Source organism: Pinus tabuliformis, chromosome X, assembly GCF_031772625.1.
Source record: "Pinus tabuliformis cultivar Carrire ecotype Pingquan chromosome X, CPIR1, whole genome shotgun sequence".
Taxonomy (NCBI): domain Eukaryota; kingdom Viridiplantae; phylum Streptophyta; class Pinopsida; order Pinales; family Pinaceae; genus Pinus; species Pinus tabuliformis.
In genome coordinates this window covers 992,790,896-992,811,219 of record NC_142308.1, presented here as the reverse complement: position 1 = coordinate 992,811,219, position 20,324 = coordinate 992,790,896, and the positions used below count along the sequence as shown (strand labels likewise).

Sequence of the window (20,324 nt, the reverse complement as noted above, 5' to 3'; positions counted from 1 at the left end):
ACGCCAAATGTTCTTTCTGCAACTCCATTCCCATCAAATTGTTGACAGTGTGTGCACAGTGAATAAGCACATACTTAGAAACATAAATATATGGAAGCAATTAAACTAACAATGAATAAAATAAACAAGTGGGATAGTTTAGCATGGATAAACATAACTTTTAAAATGTACAAAGCCTAGCAACCAAAATAGTAATCGCAAATGCTTGCTACCACACAAAATTAAGGCAACCAAAATTGAAGAGGTCATACATTTGACATGGTTCATTTCGGTTATCAGGTTGCCCCTTAGTGCCACTTCAATGAATCCATAGATACACAGGAAAAGTGAGTATGACCAATGGACGAGGCTAAAGATAGCAATGGTATATGGGGAGGGTGACCAATGATGGGGAAAGGTGAGGTAGGTAGTATCCCTTTCTTTGATCTCCTGCTCAACATGCATGCAGTGGAACATTTACAGTCAAAGGAACAAGATACAAGGAACGAAGGTCCCAACCCTCCAAAGCAATTAAAGTTTGGATGAAGCATTGATTGCTACAAGAACAAATCCTAGTCCTACAAATGGCAAGATATAACAACAATTCATTTCTATTTTCAAAAATAATTGCAACAAATGACAATATTCATTTATATTTTGATATCTTTATAGGAACAGAAAGCACATATAATGTTCCAAAAGTTTAACACCTGTGTTTTTGTTAGTTTTAGAGAAGCTTTAGTGCTTAGTCATCTCATGTTTCTGTAAGCCCCAAAACCTTCCAAAGGCTAATGTGCGAGCCCTTATGGAAAAATATAGAACATAGTGAATAAAGTCTTTACAATTCCATAGTTTACCACTAGTGTGTTTTCTTTTCATCCTCAAGTTTCTCTTGACATGCTTTCTTCTCTTCTATGGTCAACGCTTTCCATTTAGTTTTCAAACTAGCTCCCATATCCTTGAAAATGGTATTTGGATTCTCATCTTTCACCTATTGGTGATATAACATAATGAATCGGAGCAAATAATTAAAATGAAAATTCTTAAAAAGCATGTGAAGCATTCATATAATAGAAATCAAAGTCTTCCTTATACGACAATATATGCAGAAGCAAATTAGAAGGGCATCAAATATTATGTTTGGTTCACAATAAACTAAAGTAGTCTATGACATTGGGGATACACATCTTTTCTATATGCATGTGATGATAAGATGGAGCATTGAAGTTTTTAAGGAATCTAAATTCCTTTCAAGCCTAATATCGTAAGAAACACAATCAAGCATAAGGGCACCACTCTTGGAAAACTTTTGACTTAATTCCCTCTAAAAGAAAAACAATTAGCATTTGGTTTCCTTCAACATCGATCTTTGTTTGCTAGTAAGACACACTTGAGGGGAACAAAATATATGTTGAAGAAGGTTCCTTTGGCCTTTTTGAACCCTTCTTTATAAGAGGGAGTCTATCAAGCATTTATCCTGATGGAAAGGAAATTGTTTCAAGAAGTTAAAGTGTCATCAAAAGTAGGTTGATTCTCCTCATCGCTTCATCTTAATCTTGCTGAAAAACAAGATATGAAGTTTAAGGGATTGCTATGTGGAAATATTGCTTCACTAACAAAATAGGGAATTAGAGGCAATGAGTGGACTCAAAATCATGTTTCATCAACAAAACAAGGGATCCAAGGGTAAATGAGTAGGCACAAAAGGTTTTGAAAAATAAAAATGGGCACCTAAGGAACATTGATCCAACATTAAAACTTGATGTGCCCATCCTTCCATTGCATTAAATAGTGTACAGTATGTGTAGTGACCAATCCAGGGGTCTAGATTAGACTAAATTTAATGTCAACCAAGGTAGGTAAACTTAGAGGCACGTGTCTACAATCTATAGACATAAAAGGATCTCATCTACCTAGATAAGTGTCTACTGTGACAGGTGGTGGGCTCCAGTATTGTAGCAATAATGCTACAACCCCTGGAGCTTCCTTCTCTAATTTTATCAACCCGGTAGTTCGTAACAAACTTGGAAGCGACGGTGCTGTATGCACAAGTACTAGCTCTTGTCGCAGCTGTCACTTGGTCAGCTGGCACAAGTCCGCTAGGGCTCAAGCCAACTTCTATGAGCTCTCAGAAGAAGCTTTTTAACCGATGAACGAGCTAACTCAAAGGAAATGAACCTACTTTGCAAAAATGAACTGAAAGCCAACAAGGAATGAAAACCCTAGCAAACCCTAATTCTACCAGCTAGTCCTGCTGATGCAATGGTGAGAATGCAAACTACTGAAAGTGATGCCATTACTTCTATTAAGGTGAGATGCATGTGTCTAGACTACTTTCATCTGAAGAGTGTTGGATAGGTAAATCCCCTCTGCGGACAGAGGCGATCCCACTAGTCTAAAGCAGAACTAGCCACAATCAAACCACGCTGCCACGCAAGTTCCTAGTTATGCATCAAAGGTGGATTAAAAAGACCAACCTGGAGTCCAACGCTATGTTTGAGGTAGAGCTGATATTCCCGCTCCCTCGCTCCAGCAGATTATAAACGAACACATGCACATGCAAAGGGAGAGATAGATACCAACATAAAATCTACCAAAGCATAACTATATTTCAGTCAGAAAGGAAATAAATCAACACCATAATAGACAATGAGATTGGAACTATAATAGCAGTCGCTCATTAATTAATAATAAACAGGAAAAGTTACAACCATGGTTTTGACGTTGAACCTCTCCTGGCTGGGCGAGTAACTATATGTGTCTTGCACTGCATCTCCACTCCGACAGCATAACCTCCCTAGCTCTCATTAGCATTCCTCCAAGAACTCAAGAACTCAACATCTAACACTCCATAGCTCTGACTCTTAGCACTAGCGACTAGCTTGTCAAATGCATAAGGACAAGCTTATATAGATGAAGAAGGGAGGAGGATACGACGAACCGGGACACCTATTGTGGATTAACACCTTTTTCCCGAAAGCCACTAAAGATGGAGATAGGATAGAGCTCGACATAAGACTGATTTTTTATCTTCAAAAAGCTCCATGTAATGAAGGAAACAACAGTCGGACGTGCATTAAGGCAAAAAGCATGACTAAACTCGGTTGGCGCGACTGTTGCTCTAAGACAGAGCGCCAATGGTCGCGCCCTCTTTTGAGGATCTCCATGATTGGCACGGGTAAGATACTGTGGACTTGCGCCAATGGAAAAGGGACACTTTTCAGGGATAATCTATAGGAGGTGTCTTCAGGGAACATGAAGTACATGCTCAAGGGAACATAATGCAAGTGTTCTTAGACTTTGTCACTTCTTATAACTCCCGGGATGAGTCCTCCAAAGTACGACAAGAGGAGTAACAGGGATGGTGACAAATTACTGTGTAACAAAGAGAACATATTTTTGTATTTTTGCTCAAGTTGTTGGAATTATTATGCATGTGCTTCTAACTGGGTCTTTACTGTGAAGGGGTAGGTCAAGGGGAGAAATGCTTGGAAGAGGTCAGGAAGGCTCAGAGAGGGTCTAAGGAGTCCCTAACATCCTTCCAGAGAGTTTCACAACGTTTGGATGCCAAGCAACCGTGTTTATGAGCTTCTACAGGAAGTCTGCAGGGGATTCTACAGGATGTTCAGAATTTCTACAGGAAGTTCAGTAATTCCTACAAGATGTTCTACAATCGGATTTTTGGGTGATGGATGAGTAGAAGAGGCTGCATGGATGGATAGGGAGGTAGGAGGGGAGCTTGAAAGGACTTAGTGACAGGGAGATGAGATGGAGAGGGGGTGTGCTAAGCTGGTTGGTCTAAAGGAGAGTAGAGGAAATGAAAGGCCGAAAAGGTAGAATAACGTGGGTAATAGAAGAGTTGGGAGGCAAGTGGTCTAACTGGGAGAGGAGTAGATGGCCTAGGCACGGCTTAGAAGGATAAGAGAGTGAGGGAGTAGTACTGCATAGTGTAAATGAAACAAATCATCCATGTCTTGCACATAACCGAAATTTCATCAACCTATTCTAGCTGTTTTAATAAAACCAAAGAACAACAACGTTATTTCTGAGGAAAATCATGCATGGTGCCGAAGCAAAGAATCATTCCACAAGATCTAAACGCATGGACACTTCTACAAACGAAAATATTGCATCAAAGATTTCATGAAGAGGTAAAACAATGTTTCTGGTGGTTGGCACGGTCTGCAATTCCAGTCCCTAAACAGAGGTGAAAGTGAGTGTGCAGTCAACCCTTTTTGGAACTCTTATTAACTCCAATCTCCTTACTCTAATCTAAACTACTGAAGCAACTCTGTTCATAAAACTAACCTACTTAACCACACCAAGAAATTCAACTCAGCAAACTGCGTTTCCAAATGCATGTAGAGGAAAAGAAATACAATGCTGAAAGAAAGGTAACAATACAAAGGAAGGAAGCCTTAGGCTCTCAGGTTGGGCCCAACCCCGAGAGCTATGGCTCCTTTAAGAACTCAGAACTGAACTCAAATCTGCCTGCTTTTCATTAAAAGATAATAGTCATAAGTCAAATAACATGCCAAAAATGGCTTACAAAGAGCAAAACAGAGCTATCAGCTCGTAGTTCAGAATATGCAACAAGGTTTCAAAAGTCCCCCTCGAAGGCTACAGCCTCATCATTTATACATTACGAGGGCCAAGCTGGCCTCCTAAATTAGTGGGGTTTGGCTGACCAAACTAAGAGTAATCTGCTGCTTCCTCAAAATCCGTTTGGCTGCCTTCTAGCTCGGTGGTGGTGGCTGTTGGAGCTCGGAGTTAGGGGTGAAGATCACGAGGAAGGTCATTCAATGCTGTGGACAACCTTCCTACAAAATCTCAATCCCATCTTGGCTGTCTTCTAGCCCTCATCTGCATGGTTTTGCTCCATTAAATGTCAAAAAACCTGAAATAAGCATGTGTTAGCCACCTAGGAATAGTGACTGCCCTCATTCGTACAAATGACATAAATATACTTAAAAAATGATGCATAAGTTATGAAAAATGAAGGGTTGAGCAAGGGTAGTTAGGCCAAATGAGCCCAAAATGTTACCAAATTTGGGGCTCATCATCACCCCCCAGCTAAAATGATTGCTCATCCTTGAGCAACTAATCCAGCTCCTCGTCCTTCATTGCCTTCACTGCCACCCTTACATCCCAAGCTTCTGCAGTAGTGTCCTCCTTACTGACATGGAACCCAGCCTTTCTTTCCACCTCTTCCCACTGTTCATGCTCATCTTTCTCTGTGCTGCCTTCCATCAGTCCTAACAGCAGAGGTGGGCTTAACTTGAGGCCAATCCAGCTGGCCTGGAGGTTCTGCATAAATTTTTTATAGAGGGGTACCCGTACTAGAGCTTCCCTCAGTCGAGTTGGAGTATGATATTCTCTGATTTTTAGACTGTGGGCCAATGTGTTCCATCGACGGGTGCAAGCTTGAACACAGTTGTCCCCTAACAGTCTCTCCATATCCTCGAAATGCGCTATGGCCTGGGCCTGCTGATCCATATATTTCAATGAAGCTTGAGGGTCGGTGGATAAGTGTTGGTGTGCCGATATTAATGCAGTTGGATCCCCTGGTTCTGCTCTAATTAGCAATGGCTCATTCAGCTCTCGGTTCATGACCGCTTTGGCTTCCACTGCTCTTTTGTCTTCGTGGTTCAACCATGAGGCAAATGCCATTAACTGCATATCCCCTAAGACCGTTTTGGGATCCCATGAAGTCACATTAGGAAGGGCCAAATTATGGAGGTAGAACTCCGATAGTTTGGCCTTATCCTCTGATGAACTTGTATTGCATAATTCAGTGAACTGCTGCGGGTCTTGGAGCTAAGAGATACCCCTTTGCGCCAAGGTATTGATTTGAAATTGCAGCCACTGGTCTCTCAGGTACAGGCCATAGGATTTGGCCGGTTGTCTGCATTGTATAGCATCCATGGCCCAACTGGCCATGCAGGCCAATTGTGCCTCTTTCTGCTGCAGCTGTTGTTTGAGAGCTTGCACCTCAATTTGTGCTTGCAGTTCTGTTTCCTGTAGATGCGTGGTTGGCTCCCCAAGACCGATTTGCAGTTCCTCTCTGCCTTGCTGTTCTGCTGTGGTGTCCCCTGTGGATGTGCCTATTCCTCTCCTCAACTCCTGTAGCTGCAGTCTAAGTTTTTCGTTTTCTTCCTGTAGGAACACCCGCTGGCAATTTGCCACGTGTTTAGCCATAGCTAATTCCTTTCTTGCCTCCTTGAGTTGCTCCTCCAAGGGGCCTATGTCTGCCACACCTTTTGATTTGGCTATTTTCATCCACGTGTGGGTTCGTACTCTCTCTTCCTCCAATGCAAAGAACAGTGGTACAGTGAATTTCTGTGGTATAATTTTGCCAGCTTCTAAGAAGTTATAATATGAGCTCAGACTTGGCTGAGGGCTAGGCTCCGGAATATGCTCTTTCTCTTCTTCTCTTGGTGGCTCTACTTCGTCTTCCCTCGGTGGTGATGAGGGTGCTTCTCCTTCCATCCTCTCTGTCTCCTTGAGCCGGGCTAAGGTTTCCTGTAGAGCAGCCTCAGCATCCTGTAGCCAGGCTTTTGAGGCCAACTGGTCCAACCTCTCTTTCCAAGTAGTTGTTTTCAGGCTCCCCCTCTCATAGGTGACTGATATCTTTGAGGGGGACCTCTCCCTGGGCGAAGTAGGGGCATCCTCTATAGTGATTGGGCTGCTGGATGGAGGCTGTGGCTTGCCCGTTTTTATTCTCACACTTCTCCTAGCTTTAAAATATAGAGGGGCCTCCCTCTTTCTCTTTTCCTTTGGCTTAGGAGGTGTACTGAGGGCGGCCAGCACGGCTGCTGCCTCCCTTGCAAGAATGTCAGCTTTCTTTTCCTCGGGTTTTCCTTTCTCAGGGCTTCTTGTAGAAGGCCCTTTTTCAGCTGATTTCTGGCTTCCTGTAGAAGCCGGTTTTGGTTTTCCTGTAGAAACAGGTGGCATTGTTTTAGTTTGTTTTGCTGAGTGGGTTTTGATTTTTGACTTGGTTGAGGTTGCTGTCGAGGTGCCTTTACTGACGTGGACCTGCTCAGTCTTGTCCACCCTGCTTTGTAATCTTTTCTCTCTGGCCTTCAACATGGGTGTGTCATCCTTTTCTTTGGCACCCTTTTTCTCTTGTTTCTCCTTTTGCTCTTTCTTTGGTGCTTTGGCCGTGGGTCTCTTGCCTTTTTCTTTCTTCTCTGCGAGTACTGACTCCTTCTCCTCACTGCTGGAGGAACCAAGCTCTTCGGTCAACATTTTTATATCGCCATCCTTAGTCAAATTTCGGAAGGCTTCCCATGAGAGAGGGACTTTGTATGTGTGGAGTGCATCCTCCACGAGGAGCTTAATGAGCCCGTGATGAGCTACCTGGTCTGGTGTGCCTTCTCTCAACTTGGTGGCACATTCAGTCATAGACTGCAGTAGAAAGTAGGGAATACTTAGTTTGTTCTCTACAGGTAGGTCCATCTGATGCCTTAATTCTGTGAGTAGCCGAAAATGGTACCCATACACAATGCTAAACCGACCTTCGCATGTGATGTATTTCATAATTTGGAGGCTGACTTCGCTCCAAAGTGGCAGTAAGCTAGTTCTGCGAACCCCGTTCTTATCTTCTGAGAATTGCTCCTCTGGTGGAAAGAATTCCTTCTTAGCCTTCTGGCCTAATTTCCTCTCTTCTTTGTCCCATGGTACCCCCATTGGGAGCTCGGTAACTCGGCTGATGAACTGTGGGGTGAGTCTGAGACTCAAACCCCTGAAATTGACGGTGGCCAATGTTTTTGATTTTGGCTTCAGAGCTCGCAAGAACTCCTCTGCCACCTCATCATCATATCCCTGCAATTTGTCGCAGAACGACATCCATTGCGCGCGAGTGAACAGCTCTACCACCTCAGGGTTCTCTCTTAGTTTCTTTGAGTCGGTTGGTTCCTTTCTGATGAACCCACCCGGCATGGTGAAAAACTGCTACGTTAGCTGGAGGTGGCGGGTGCGAAAAAACTAGCCTTTTGGGACAGAGCGTAGAATTACGCCTCTGCCACACATACAATTCACGAAGACTATCTCCAGATGAGCCTTAACAGGGCTTAATTACAAATCATATCCTGCAGGAAACCTTACACACACTTCGACGACAATTCATGCAAATGGCAGACAACACTTGCAATTTTTATGACCAGACTATAGAACGTCGACTCCGCCACCCTTGAAACCAATTGCATGGGAGGCACAGGTTCAGGCTTACCTTTTTAATTCGCCACCTTTGACGTGAAGAGCCCAATTTTCCTCGTGGCAGTGAGCTTCCTGTAGCGGAGCTTTCCTGTAGAAGCAGTGCACGGGTTCTAGAGAACACTGCAGTGGTTCTGCAGCTTCTGTGCTGCTATCAGACGTTCAAACGGCTGAAGACTTGGAGTGTCGAGCTTCAGAGGAATTCGAATGCTCACTCGACTTCTAAACGGCAGATGATAAATGCGTGGGGTGGCGATCTAGCCGATAGATTTGAATCCGGCGGAATTCGTGGCGCGGGGGTGAGTTGTCCCTGCCGGACCGTTGGACGACGTCATCTACTCATTCTACTGCAAGTTCCTCGACTGCTGCATCATTCTCCGCAGATCCGCCGCCGCCATTTCTGTTAAAACGCGCTTCTCCCCGACTGGACGGTTCTCACGTGTCCACTACCCATTCTTTTTGCCACGACCACCATCTTACACATCCGACTAGACCATCTGACTGGTCGACGTGGCTAGTTGAATGGCCATACGACTGCTCAACCCGTTCATTTCATACTTGCAAACATTTCAAAGTAGTATTCATGTAATTCGACGAAAGAAAGGGCGAGGCACTTACCTGTGCGGCCGCGACATGATTTTCCAGGTTTCAGGACGATGATGACTAGATTTGCTTGCTGCTGTTATTTGCACAGGCCCGGAGGTTCCTCTTCGTAGGCTGCTGATGATGAAGCTTGTGACTTGGCTGCATGTGCCCACTTTATTATTGCATGTTGCAGGCGATTGAATGGTGTGCACTCTAGCTGGCTGAACTGCTATGGGATTCCTGTAGGATGTCCTGTAGCAGTTTTTCCTCCTCGGGTGCATGCTGAACAGTGAAGACAGTGGCATCACGATCACGCTGGCAGGGCCCTTGGATGGCTGTGATGAGTATTGCATGGCATCTCGGCATCTTTTTTCCATTTAAGAATCGCTTCCTCTTGATAATTCAATGGTCTGTTTTGATTGTGCAGGTACTTTTATTGCATGTCAACTGGGGTGGTAGAAGGAGGTGACAGCAGTGTGTGATGGAGAAAATAGTAGCTTGCATGCCTCCATACTGAACCTTGGTCATTAGATCTCCCCACACAATTAGTTCTGGGCCGTCCAAAACTTCTACAGGAAGTTTCCTGTAGAAATACAGAACTTCCTGTAGAAAGTCTGTAGCTTCCTGTAGAAGACTAAGCTGTGATGAAATCGTGCCCATACCTTGGAGAAGATGAGTGTTTTCGGAGGAGGTGCTGGTGAGGTCACCTAGCAGCATAATAAGGACCCTTGTCTTTGAGTTGAGGGACCTCTTTTCCTTCATAGAATACCTGCAACCTGCATGCATTGCCACATTGTGAACTTGCTGTCCCTGTTTTTTTGTTTGTTTTTTTCTTTTTTTTTGAAAGACAGCAGGGGCGCCTCAATGAGGTTTTCACCCTTGCCATTTGCCTTAAGCACCTCAGAGAGGTTTTCACTAAAGGGTCTTTTTCAAACCCCTTATTTTTTTTTTTGAAAGACAGCAGGGGCGCCTCAATGAGGTTTTCACCCCTACCATCTGCCTTGGGAGCCTCAGAAAGGTTTTCACCCAAGGATCTTTATTATTTTTTTTTTTTTTTTTTTTTTAAGATCTTCAGGGTATGCCCAAAACAAAGGCAGAACCCTTCTCTATGACCAGCACTGATTTCTCCACAGTTTTGATGAATTCTTGTCTTGAGAGAGGTTTCCTGTAGATCTTCAGTCGATGCCCATTGACAAGCATGGGGATGGCCTCCTCATCAATTGTCCGAATAAGAACAGATCCATTGTCATGACATTTTTCCACTGCATATGGTCCCAACCATCTGGTTCGCAGCTTCCCCTTGAAATCTTTATGCTTGGAATCATACAACAGCGCCCAATCTCCTGGCTGAAATTGCTTGTCATTGAGGTGTTGGTCATGCCACACCTTCCTCTGAAGTTGAACCACTTCTGAGTGAAGAAGGGCCTGCATTCGGTGCTCGTCCAATCCATTCAGCTGCAATAACCTTTCTTGTTGGGCATGGCTAAGATCTAGGTCCAGCTGAGCTGCCATCCTCAAAGTGTTGTATTCAAATTCAATAGACAGCAAAGCTCTCTTCCCATAGACTAGCTCATAAGTTGTGAAACCAGTTGTGGTCTTCCAAGTGGTGTTGTAAGCCCATGTGGCCTCAACCAGGCGATCTGCCCAATCTTTCCTACTGCTGCTCACCACCTTAGTCAAAATCCCTTCCAATGCTCTATTGGTGACTTCCACTTGCCCATTTTCCTGAGGATGATAGGGGGTGGAAGTCCTATGCTTGATTTTGTGATGAGCTAGTAGGTCTTCAATTAAGTTGGATGTGAACTGGCTTCCTTGATCGGTGACTAGCTCTCTTGGGTAGCCAAATTTGTAGAAGATGTTTTCTCTTAAGAACTCAGCCACCTTTTCTTCTGTCGCTGCTTTGATTGCCTTGGTTTCTGCCCACTTTGTCAGGTAGTCGGTGCACACAATGATGTAAGACCTTTGCCTCGAAGGAGGGTTGATGGGACCCACAAAATCCATACCCCACTTCTCAAATGGCTCAAGAGTCACTTGAGGTTGGAGAGGCATTTCATCCCTTTGAGTCGGTTTCCCCATCCTTTGGCATCGGTCACATTGGCTGATATACCTTCTGACATCTTGATGAAGTGTGGGCCAATAGTAGCCTGCCTGCAGGATTTTGAAGGCAGTCCTCTTTGCTGCAAAATGTCCTCCACAAGGCCCATCATGACAGGTGAGGAGGATATCAAAGACTTCCTCCTCCCTTACACAACGCCTTAAGATCTGATCAGGGCCAAGCTTGAACAGGTTGCCCCCGATCCAAGTGAACGAGGCACTTTTTCTGACGATTCTGCTCTTCTCTCTTGAGGATAGGTGCGGAGGGAACTGTGCTGAAACAAGTTAGTTTGCTATATCAGCAAACCATGGAGAGAGTACTGAAATAGCAAACAGATGTTCATCGGGCATCTGGTCATCCACTGTTCCATCCTCATCTGCAGATAAATCCAATCTAGACAAAAAGTCAGCAACAACATTTTCTTTACCTGGTTTGTCAACGATAGTCAAATCAAACTGCTGCAACAAAAATAACCATCTAATAATACGAGCATTCACATCTGGTTTATTCATTAAATATCTAATTGTAGCATGATCAGTATGTACAAATGTTTGATAGCCAGTGATATAATGTCGGAACTTGTTCAGTGCATGGACCACGGCCAAGAATTCTTTCTCAGTTACAGTGTAATTTAGTTTTGCTTTGGATAATTTTTTGCTAACAAAGTAAATGGCATATGGAAGTTTTTGTTCAACTTGTCCTAAGGCTGCCCCTATGGCTTTGTTCGAGGCATCAGTGTGGATGTGGAAAGGTAGGGCCCAGTTTGGACCTCTCAAGATTGGGGCAGACACCAACTTGTCCTTTAATTCATTCAGAGCCCTCTGACAATCGTCAGTCCATTTAAACTCCACATATTTTGCCAAGAGGCCAAACAATGGTGAGGCTAGCTTGCTGAAGTCTTTAATGAATCTCCTGTAATACCCTGCTAATCCTAAGAAACTCCGAACATCCCTTACCTTTTGAGGAGGTGGAACCTTCTTAATGAGAGAAATTTTGTTAGGATCCACCTGTAACCCTTGGCAAGAAATGGTATGGCCTAGCATGGTCCCTTCAGTCATCAAGAATTCACATTTTTCAGGACTAAGGGATAGGTTCATCTCAATGCATTTGGTTATGACTTTTCCCAGATTGGACAATGCTTCCTGGAAGTTGGACCCATAAGGAGTGAAGTCATCCATATAGATTTCCACCGCATCATGGACCAGCTCGGAGAAGATGCTCAAGACGGCTCTCTGGAAGGTGGCAGGAGCATTGCATAGTTCAAAGGGAAGAACTCGGTAGGCAAAGGTACCCCAAGGACAAGTGAAGGTGGTCTTATCTTGGTCTTCCGGGCTGATTTGGATTTGGTTGTACCCGCTAAACCCATCTAGGAAAGAGAAAAACTTCTTTCCTGCCAGTCCATCCAACACTTGATCTATGAAAGGTAGAGGAAAATGGTCTTTCTTGGTAGCTTTGTTCAGTTCTCGGTAGTCCACACAGATTCTCCACTTCCCATTTTTCTTGGGAACCAACACCAGAGGGGACACCCATTCGCTATCCGAGATGGGGTAAATGAATCCGGCATCCAACAGTTTTTGCAATTCTTCCTTGACGATGTCCTTAAGAGCTGGGTTCATTCTCCTCTGGGTTGCCTAACCGGTTTACAATCCTCTTTGAGGTAGATGTGATGGGTACAGACCGAAGGATGGACTCCTTTCATCTCCTTATAGCTCCAAGCAAAAGCATCTAGATGACTGGCCAACAGACTACACAGCTCCTTTTCCTGGGAAGGAGATAGGGAGGAGCTGATCTTTAACGTTATCTCAGGGCCGAACTCCACATTTTTGACTCTGGGAGTGACAGGGTTGGTCGCACAAAGGTCCACTAAGGTGCTGGCTTGGGCATCCTCCACCAATTCCTCTAAGGACAGTGCACTGGGAGGTGGATTTCGGATCAAGGTCTCAATCAAATCATCCTCGGTTGGGGGATCTCCCCTAGTGGTGTATAGGGTGCACAAAGGTGCTGAGTACACCTCATCCTCTTCTCCTTCCTCGAACCAAAGTGGTAAGTCATGCTCTAATGAGGGTTGGGCAGGAGGGTATAGGACTAGCTGCTTGGACATAGGACCATTTTTGATGGTCATGTTTCCTGCACGGCAGCTTATGTAAGCATCTGCAGTGGCTAACCAAGGCCTTCCTAAAATAAGAGGATATCCAGTGAGCTTTGCCTTTGGTTGCAGAACCAAGAAATCTGTAGGGTATTCCCAAGAGTCAACAGAGACCAAGACATCCTCCACAATCCCTTCGGGAGTCACGGTGGAACGATCTGCTAGTTGTAGGACTATCGAGGTCTTCCTCAAGGAACCCTGAAGGTTGAGTTTGAGCATGGTATCTCTGGTCATCACATTAATGGCAGCCCCCAGATCAATCAAGGTGTGAGGTATGATGGTGCCATTGATGTGGACATCTACTACAGGACTCCCAGGATCTAGATACTTTGGGCAGATGACTTGTCCCAACATAAGTTCAGACAACTGTCCTATGACATTGATGGTTGAAGCATCTCTCTTTCGCCTGCCTGGGTGTCTGAAACACTTTTCCTTAACCAGTTTGTTGTATATTGGTACATCTTTGATGGCTTGGAGAAGTGGTATTTTCACACACAACTGTTTGAGTTCTCTCAGAAGCTCGTCCTCCTCTGGGTTGGGTTGTGTGGTGGCTGTTAGTCTCTCAGGAAAGGGTGGAATAGCCTTTGGTTCACTTTCCTGTTTATCTTCCTCATCCTCTGGGGGAGGAGGTTGGCGATCCAGAAGAGTCTTTCCAGATCACAGATTGATCTCTTGGATCTCCACAGCATAGGTAGGGCATGATGTTTCCCCAGTATATACCTGCTGGGCCTGTCTGTTGTTGGGGTTCGGGTTCGGTTGAGCATGCATTTGAGGTTGCCTTGGAGGAGCAGGAGGTAATGGTTGTGGTTGAACTGGTGGTGGAGGCAAAATGGCGGGAGGAGTATTGTACTGGGGCCTCCACCCCGATTGAGGTGCATTCCACTGAGGCTGTGGCTGGGCATGTGAGTGATACGAATGAGTAGTGGGTTGAGTATGGTATTGAGGTGGGTAAGACCATGGAGGAGGCATAGACCAGGAAGGATGAGCAGGGGGACCCCAGGAAGGCATAGGAGTAGATTGGTTGGGGCTGTAATAAGCTTGGGGTGCCCCTTGCATCCCCTGCTGGTAAGGTCTAGGTCCTTGTGGCCTCCTTTGGTTGAGGAAATAGAGAGGTTCGGTGGGGGATTCTGTCCCTTGATACATGGCTTTAAGCCCAGGTAAGGTTGGACATTGGTTTGTGGGGTGGTCCTCCTCACAAACAAAACATACTTCAACCGAATGTAATGGGCATTCGTTCTTAGGGTGTTTCCTTGTACACCTAGGGCAGAAGATAGCCAAGGCCCTCGCAGCTTCTTCTTTCTTCTGCTAGATTCGGAATGTATCAAGTTGCATGGAAATGGTCTGTCTCACCTCACTCTTGAGATCCTCTAATTGATTTGCAAACTCATGTTTGGAGAAAGGAATACCAGTTGAGAGGAGGTTTCCTCTACCTCTTTTCCGGGCTGCCCTAGAATGGTTTCTAAACACAGTCTTTATGTCCTCATAAGGCAGTTGGTAAATATCTCCTCTAGCTAACATGTGAAGGGTATCTAAGAGGTCTTCAGGGACTCCTTGGAGTAGGACCAACTTGAGGGATTCAGGGTCAAGTGTGCACTTGGCTCGTTTATAGTTAAGTTGGAACCTTTCCTCGTAATCCTCTAAGGACTCATCATTTCCCATGGTCATCCGAAAGATTTCTCCCTTGGTTTCCTTGGACCTACAGTAGTCCTGGTACTTGGTATTGAAAGCTTGCTGCATTTGAGCCCAAGTGGTGATACTGTTCCCAGGTAAGCCCATGAACCAGCTTAATGCTGCATCCTTAAGGGTTGAGGGGAAGAGTTTCAGCTTCTGCTCATCTTCAGTATAGTCATAGGTTCGACAAAGGACAGCAAACTCAAACAGGAAGGTATCAGGATCTTCAGTAGTCAGTCCATGGAAGTGAGGTAAAGAAGAAGGGCTTATGTTCTTTATTTTCATGTCTCCATTGGTCTCTCGGATGGGGAAGGCACCTTCTATTCTCTCATCTTCTCCCCTATTGTCAGCCATAGCTTCAGATGGAATGGTCTCTAACTCTTCTTCTGCTATAGGATCTTCGTATATCTCAGGAGGTTCACCTATAGGCTCTTCTGGATCACTGTCACCAAAGAAGAGAGAAGGGTGACTCGGTGATGTGGTGGGGGTGTTGGGTAAGAATTTGCCTGTTTTATCTCGATTCCTACGAGGCATGAAATGGAAAGACTTTTGATTGCTTTTGTTTTTTTTTTTTTTTTTTTTTCTGGTACCTGCAAAACTGAAACAGATTGATCTACAACTAACTATCTTGCTGAAATGAAAATGCAGAATTGAAGTGAAAGCAGGAAAGAACTAATCTACTTTGCTCAAATGAAATTGAAATGCTAGTCTACGCTTGCAGAATTGAAATGCTAATCTACGCTTGCAGAATTGAAATGCTAATCTACACTTGCAAAAATGAAATTGCGGAATTGAAATGTTAATCTATGAAAGCAGGAAATTTCTATGCTACTTTTGCAGAATGGAAATGAAATAAACTACTTAGCAGAAGGCAAGAGTAGGAAAATAGAAGAAAAGAAACAATTACTAATACTCTGACGCTTCCCCGGCAACGGCGCCAAAAATATGGTGGGCTCCAGTATTGTAGCAATAATGCTACAACTCCTGGAGCTTCCTTCTCTAATTTTATCAACCCGGTAGTTTGTAACAAACTTGGAAGCGACGGTGCTGTATGCACAAGTACTAGCTCTTGTCGCAGCTGTCACTTGGTCAGCTGGCACAAGTCCGCTAGGGCTCAAGCCAACTTCTATGAGCTCTCAGAAGAAGCTTTTTAACCGATGAACGAGCTAAATCAAAGGAAATGAACCTACTTTGCAAAAATGAACTGAAAACCAACAAGGAATGAAAACCCTAACAAACCCTAATTCTACCAGCTAGTCCTGCTGATGCAATGGTGAGAATGCAAACTACTGAAAGTGATGCCATTACTTCTATTAAGGTGAGATGCATGTGTCTAGACTACTTTCATCTGAAGAGAACATATTTTTGTATTTTTGCTCAAGTTGTTGGAATTATTATGCATGTGCTTCTAACTGGGTCTTTACTGTGCAGGGGTAGGTCAAGGGGAGAAATGCTTGGAAGAGGTCAGGAAGGCTCAGAAAGGGTCTAAGGAGTCCCTAACATCCTTCCAAAGAGTTTCACAACGTTTGGATTCCAAGCAACCATGTTTATGAGCTTCTACAGGAAGTCTGCAGGGGATTCTACAGGATGTTCAGAATTTCTACAGGAAGTTCAGTAATTCCTACAGGATGTTCTACAATCGGATTTTTGGGTGATGGATGAGTAGAAGAGGCTGCATGGATGGATAGGGAGGTAGGAGGGGAGCTTGAAAGGACTTAGTGACAGGGAGATGAGATGGAGAGGGGGTGTGCTAAGCTGGTTGGTCTAAAGGAGAGTAGAGGAAATGGAAGGCCGAAAAGGTAGAATAACGTGGGTAATAGAAGAGTTGGGAGGCAAGTGGTCTAACTGGGAGAGGAGTAGATGGCCTAGGCATGGCTTAGAAGGATAAGAGAGTGAGGGAGCAGTACTGCACAGTGTAAATGAAACAAATCATCCATGTCTTGCACATAACCGAAATTTCATCAACCTATTCTAGCTGTTTTAATAAAACCAAAGAACAACAACGTTATTTCTGAGGAAAATCATGCATGGTGCCGAAGCAAAGAATCATTCCACAAGATCTAAATGCATGGACACTTCTACAAACGAAAATATTGCATCAAAGATTTCATGAAGAGGTAAAACAATGTTTCTGGTGGTTGGCACGGTCTGCAATTCCAGTCCCTAAACAGAGGTGAAAGTGAGTGTGCAGTCAACCCTTTTTGGAACTCTTATTAACTCCAATCTCCTTACTCTAATCTAAACTACTGAAGCAACTCTGTTCATAAAACTAACCTACTTAACCACACCAAGAAATTCAACTCAGCAAACTGCGTTTTCAAATGCATGTAGAGGAAAGAAATACAATGCTGAAAGAAAGGTAACAATACAAAGGAAGGAAGCCTTAGGCTCTCAGGTTGGGCCCAACCCCGAGAGCTATGGCTCCTTTAAGAACTCAGAATTGAACTCAAATCTGCCTGCTTTTCATTAAAAGATAATAGTCATAAGTCAAATAACATGCCAAAAATGGCTTACAAAGAGAAAAACAGAGCTATCAGCTCGTAGTTCAGAATATGCAACAAGGTTTCAAAAGTCCCCCTCGAAGGCTACAGCCTCATCATTTATACATTACGAGGGCCAAGCTGGCCTCCTAAATTAGTGGGGTTTGGCTGACCAAACTAAGAGTAATCTGCTGCTTCCTCAAAATCCGTTTGGCTGCCTTCTAGCTCGGTGGTGGTGGCTGTTGGAGCTCAGAGTTAGGGGTGAAGATCACGAGGAAGGTCATTCAATGCTGTGGACAACCTTCCTACAAAATCTCAATCCCATCTTGGCTGTCTTCTAGCCCTCATCTGTGTGGTTTTGCTCCATTAAATGTCAAAAAACCTGAAATAAGCATGTGTTAGCCACCTAGGAATAGTGACTGCCCTCATTCGTACAAATGACATAAATATACTTAAAAAATGATGCATAAGTTATGAAAAATGAAGGGTTGAGCAAGGGTAGTTAGGCCAAATGAGCCCAAAATGTTACCAAATTTGGGGCTCATCAACAGGCTACAACACTCTTTTACAAGAGATTGGAATATGTTTCCTTTCACACTTTAAACACTCAGATCATCTAATTTAATTAACTGCTCTAAAAACACAGCGTGTTACTAGTCTGAGTTTTCAATCCTCTTACAAGGATATCATTCACAAAAACTCTTTCTCGGTAACACACTAAGCATCCTAACAATCAAATTCATGAAAACTAAAGACTCTTTTAAGCATACTAAAACTCAAATGCATGAAAACAGAGTCCACAGAGATACTTCGAAATTCAGTGCTCAATTAAATCTTTTACAAGATCTTGTTCAATAATTTAGCAATTGAAGTTTCAAGCTATCACCATGAATCATACAATAACACTCGCAAGAACTTCTAATCGAATTAATTAATTCACAAGCAAAGAAATGGCATCAAACGCTATTCAGATCTGAAGTCTAAATGCTATGAAAATGAAATGAAAGTATACCAGTCCCCACGTAGGGCCCGTCCATGCGTTGATGGTACACTTAGAAAACTTCAGATGATGAAACTGTTAACACATAAAACACTGAAATGATGAAACACTGCCTGTGATTAAAGTCTAGAAATCAATTACATGCCAGAACAGAGTTTTGGTAACAATACAATACGCAGTCTTAAGTCTGCTCAATGTCTATTATCCTTCATTCACTAACATTCCTTAAGGTTTACAATCGAATGTACATACATTATCACACAGATGTTTCTGCTTTTACAGTCAAAAAGGTGATTTTTGTTTTTTTTTCTAATCTTAACTGATTTCTAAAACAAAACGAAATCAGTTTAGGTAACTTTGGCTTTTTGCTGCTTTTATGACCAAAAAGGTTGGGTTTGACCAGCATTGACCATGTATCCAGGAGCTCCAGATGCGATGCTGAATAGATCTTTCACCATGTATGTACATCCGTGATCATGTCCCTATCCTCTGTTTTGATTTTCCTGCCATGCCACGTGTCACAACATAAACCAATTACAGGAAGTCATGACATCCCGTAATTTTGTTGAAAATTTCTAATTTTTAACATAAAAATCCACAAATTAAATTTAATGTAAAATAACAATTATAATTCTTAATTGATCAATTTCAATGGACTATGAGGGGTTTATGGGAGATAATGATAGATGAATGATGGATTTTTAGAAGAAAAGGATGGCAATAAAATAGTACCAACAGTATGCATCAATGGATATAGAGAGTCGATAGTGGATTGTAAAGACGTTTTCAAATGGTGACTTATTGATGGAAGGGACAGTGGAATTGTTGGTGAAATGAAGGTGCTAGAATTTGTGATTAAGAGATAGTCAAGAAAGGTGAAAATCATTGGCTTTTAGCGTACACAAGCTCCAACTAAATTACTTCAATCAAATCTAACACAAGTTATATTTATCCATGATACCAAGGTTTTAATTGGTTAAGCAGAAAGTCCTATGCATAGAGCCAACTAGTAGTAGTTGTGTAGCACCACCAACAATAGAATGTTTAACCACTACATTGCTCTTTATTTGCTAGTTGCTCAATGTGCCATGGAGTTTTGAGTCCGTGGAAGGGCCAACCAGTTGGTCAAGATGGAAGAACTATAAAGGAGAAAATTATGGATCCTTGCTAGCAGTTGAGAAAACTGTAACAACTCAGCTCTTGTAGACAACATACTAGAAACACCTTCATCAGAGGGCAAGCTTGTAAGTGAATTGATACTTCTTCAACCTTAAATAGATTTACTTCCTTAAATACACCTACCTCCTCTATAGTTATTGTACTTAAGAGTTGATAGCTCTATGTTATATGTATTTATCTCAGTATGCATCTCACTCAGCGTAATTTGGTTCTCCCGCGATTGCCTTAAGTGTTGGTAGTTCTACCACTAATGATGCTTATACCACCATTGTTGCTAGTGTTGTTTCTTATGGGTAAGCAACTAGAACTACTCCTGGGTATGCAGCTACTCGTTATGCCAATGTTTGTGCCATAACTACCTCTGCTTCCCCCACTAGTGGAGTAGAAACCCTATGAAGGGAAGTTGTAATATAATTGACTGCCTTCACCATCCTCATTAAAAGCATTGTTTTGGGCCTCCCTTTGCAACCTTCGGGTATGCAGCGACTCGTTATGCCATTGTGTGTGCTATAACTACCTTTGCTTCCCCTACTGGTGTATTAGAAACCCTACGAAGGGAAGTTGTAATAGAATTGATTGCCTTCACCATCCTCATTAAAAGCATTGTCTAGGACCTCCCTTTGCAACCTTCAAAGCTCATATTGCATAGCTATTATGGCTCGGCCCTGAGAAAGTTGGAGTTGGTACCCAATACCCCAAAAGGAAAGCATACCCAGAATGTATATCCATATAGCATTACAATAAGGCAAGGGAAATGATTTAGTCATCTAGGCAAGGTGGTACTCCATTAGGGACCCAAAGAGGAAAGCACACGAGGTATGTAAATCATTACAACATTATAATAAGGACGGGATATGATTCAATTAATGACACAAGGTGGCACTTCATTAAAAAAATGTGTCTTGGCAAGGCCCCAAGCCCTCCATACCCAACGATGCTCTAATATGAACCAACCAGCTAGGCAAACTTATCTGA

The 20,324-nt window shown here is 43.3% G+C and overlaps 1 pseudogene; it reads right to left on the bottom strand.

The window, feature by feature from the left end:
- Positions 1 to 19,938, bottom strand: part of LOC149143063 (protein TOPLESS-RELATED PROTEIN 2-like) — a 37,288-nt pseudogene extending 17,350 nt beyond the window's left edge.
- Positions 19,939 to 20,324: the final 386 nt, after the last annotated feature.